General features: G+C 46.2%; 1 pseudogene; it reads right to left on the reverse strand.

The window, feature by feature from the left end:
* Positions 1–2,041: 2,041 nt before the first annotated feature.
* LOC123040008 (uncharacterized) lies at positions 2,042–3,271 on the reverse strand (annotated as a pseudogene).
* Between the last annotated feature and the right edge of the window lie 400 nt (positions 3,272–3,671).

Genomic DNA, 3,671 nt, shown 5'->3' on the forward strand with positions numbered 1-3,671 from the left:
AGGTGGGTGTCAGCCTGATGGCCTTTCAGCAACTGGGAGGAATAAACGTGTTAGGCCTCTATACAAGCTATATCTTTTCATCAGCAGGTATTGTGCCATTTTATTTTAATGCCAAGAAGAACTTTCCATAATTGTTCTTCCCCTAAACTTCAGGGTTTTCTGGTAAACTTGGGACCACCTCGTTCAGGATAGGATATTATGGTCAATAACTGGAACTGGCTTACCGGCTGTATCAATTTCTATAACTATAATTATTTCAGATACCAATCACATTATTCGGGGCCCTTCTCGTGGATAGGTGTGGAAGGAGAACCCTTCTACTGGTATGGATACTCCAATACTGAGCTGATGCACCTAAACCAAAAAGAAAGCTTCATTTTTCTTTTATAATTTTTCTTTTAATTAGGTGTCTTCATCTGGCACATTTGTGGGCTGCTTTCTTACTGGGCTATCATTCTACTTTAAGGTAAGCGTAAACTTGTTTATTCTATCGGGCAGTCCAACTTAAATTCTGAACTGGAAATCATTTATTGATGGTAAGTTACTAACATAAGCCATTGGGAAATTTCCGGAAGAAACTTGTCACGGTATTTACAAGTTCTAGCTGGTCTTTTTTCTCGTCAACTTTGGTCTCCTTCAAAACTAAGTTGATTTGTTCATCACCTAGTTCGTATTTCTCAAACTGCATCAATGGCAATGCGGACATTTGAAATTTAACTATCTGATAATAGTAGTGCCTGAATGCAAAATATAAGAGGTAACCGCAGTTATTAAAGTTCCCAGCTAGTACGGAGTATTTGGCAATGGGGCATGAATTACCAGACTGCACAAGCACCAACTTCCATGTGTGAGACTCTATTAAATAAACATGATTGAAGGGTGAAATATCAACCGATCAAGCAGATCAAATAAAAAAAAGTTGAATAAACGTAACCTGAATTTACATTTCAGAATGTTCGGTGCCTATCACTATACAGAGTATTGGCTTTCTATCTTTTCATGATCACAGGCACAAGAATTGTACACACAATTCGTTTCTAAATTATCTCTTTATGGCATACTGGTACAGAAATTACGTAGCTGGAACATCAATAATTTTGTGTGATCCCAATGTAGAAATGAAAAATAGTGTACATAGTACATCACCACCTAGACGTCTTTTTTTGCTGGCACAACATGTTTGAACTCCAGAAATGTAAATTCTGACTCCTTACTGAATAGGCATACTATGGGGCATACTCAATTTGAATGGGACCTGTTCCTTGGGTTATCATGTCCAGGTATGATATATCACCATGAAGTTAATTAGGGATGATGCTCGCGTTCCTGGTAATCAAGGAACCCACGTTCGTAACTGACGACATCTCATTGTTTATTGGCAAAGATATTCTCAATCGACATGAAAGGAATAGCAGGAAGCTTGGTAACCCTGGTTAGTTGGATTGGTTTATTCGTGATATCGTATTCATTCAGCTTCCTTATGGAGTGGAACTCTGCAGGTAAGTATGTTCAACCCTTGCATAAGTAGGCCAGTTGAAAAGAAAGTAGAATATCCACCATTACCCATTTGTGTGATAGCCCAATAATAACCCATTAGCAAAAATATGTTTGTAAAGGAGTTATCGCCAAGGTTTGTATATCTTTTTCTACAAAAGTATATGTTGCTTCGTTTCTCCCATGAGCTTTGGTTCCACTTACCACTCAATAGTTTTCCAGTAAATGTTTTTGCTTGAGTTTGTTTTTATTTCTACATGTAGGCACATTTTTCTTGTTCTCAGCAGCGAGCCTGGTTACTGTGTTGTTCGTGGCAAGGCTAAATTTACCATGATATCCTGACCGACCGTTATCACACTAAATTTCACCAACGATTATGAACACATCAGGGCATCCTTTTCGTGCACAACTTGCTTTGCTGGATGGCAGAGTTCACGTATTGGTTGAATGTCATTGGAACAATGAAGCAGATTGCATGCTTGTGTGAGTTCATGTGCTTTTGGTGGACTATATATCTACGAAGAGTTAAAAAGAAAGGGCCAAAAGATGTAATCATTCAGAACCAAACTTAGAATGACACGAGGCTGTTACCATCAAAATTTGACACCGCAGTGCCAAAAAAAACTCCGGGTAAACAAAGAATAAACCCAACTCTGAGCAGAAAAGATTCATTTAAATGTAGACTCATTCATAGGTGAAAATTAGGTACCAGTATTTGTGTTCCGGTTTTCAACTGCTTCGGTGAGTGAGTACTCTACACTCCATAATCAATCAGGTACCAGTATTTGTGGTATCCAACAATTTAACCCGGTTCATGCTTGCTTCCTGCTTACTACTTTCCTCCCTTATGACCCGCTTGAGGTTTCCAAGCTCAGGAGAGTCCTGACCATACACCATCTTTATGTTATCCACACAAGCACTGGAAATGACAGGCAGCAGATAAATCAACTCAGCATCGCAAAGAACTAACTGAACATGTAGATACACGAACAACAAAGTAAGAGCCAGCAAACCTGCAGGCTTCCCTGTCGAATTTGCTGCATGGCACACCAAAGAACTCTTCGAAAACCTTCGGTTCGACCCGGCAGAAGAATGGCCATTCTACAACACCCAAAAATATCAACCATAACAGCGTCAGTTAACTTCCACATGTGCGCTGCGCTGAAGACTAAAACCAGGAGAACTCATTCTGATGACTACCGTACCTTCGTAGATGTTGCAGGTTCGGTTGGACTTGTCATAGTTGGTGCACTATCCATCGGGGCCAATCATGCTCTTGTACAGCTACGGTCATGGTCAGCAATTCAGCATGCTCCATCATATTAACCAAAATTTTGCATCTATCAAACAACAACCAGTCTTTTTGTAGTACGTATGTTCATAGATACAGAAGAAATGCCGCCGCTATTAATTGGTACTGAGTTTACCTACCTGGAGGTGGTCAGCCCCGTCCGCCTTGTCCTTGTCGGGGGTGAGGAACTTGGGGCCCTTGTCTAGCTTGCAGCAGGCGCCGCATCCCGTCGAGCACCGCCACCGCACCCCCCGCTTCGGCTTCTCCGGCTGCTGGTTCCTCAACTCAATCTCCTGGCCCGGTGGCCCCTGCCCCTCTTCCGCCGCTGGGCGAGCCTTACTGTCCCTGGCCGGTCTAGCGCTGGGCTTCTTGTTGCTGCTGGGGATCTCAGAGCGCCCAGGCAAGGGCTGGGCTGGGGCTTGGCCTCGCCCCGCCGCTGGCCGTTCCTCCTCTTCCCACCCGATGGTGGTCACGCCGGCCGCCATATCGTCCTCCGCCGCGATGCCTCGCACAAAGCGAGCACGCCGGCCACCTTATCGTCCTCCGCCGCGACGCATCGCCCCATTCCCCATTCCTGGGCTTCGGCGGCGCGAACGCCAACGCCCGCCGCGACGCCTCGCCCCATCCTGGGCTCGGGCGGCGCGTGCGCGCGCTCGCGTGCTCGTCCTTGTGGCGGCCGAGGCCACCGTCTCCCTGGCCCACCTCACCGTGCCCCCGCTCGCAGCCGAGCAGCTCCAGCGTGCCAGAGGCCCTGCCGTCGCCGGATCCGCGCGGGGGCTTTGCCCGGAGGACCCAAACGGCGGCGGCGAGGAGAGGACGAGAAGGGGGGTGGCGGCCGCTGCGCAGGCGAGATGCGCCAGAGTGGCAGAGCTTTGTGACGGGAGGG

This window comes from Triticum aestivum, chromosome 2B (genome assembly GCF_018294505.1).
Source record: "Triticum aestivum cultivar Chinese Spring chromosome 2B, IWGSC CS RefSeq v2.1, whole genome shotgun sequence".
In the NCBI taxonomy this organism is placed as follows: Eukaryota; Viridiplantae; Streptophyta; class Magnoliopsida; order Poales; family Poaceae; genus Triticum; species Triticum aestivum.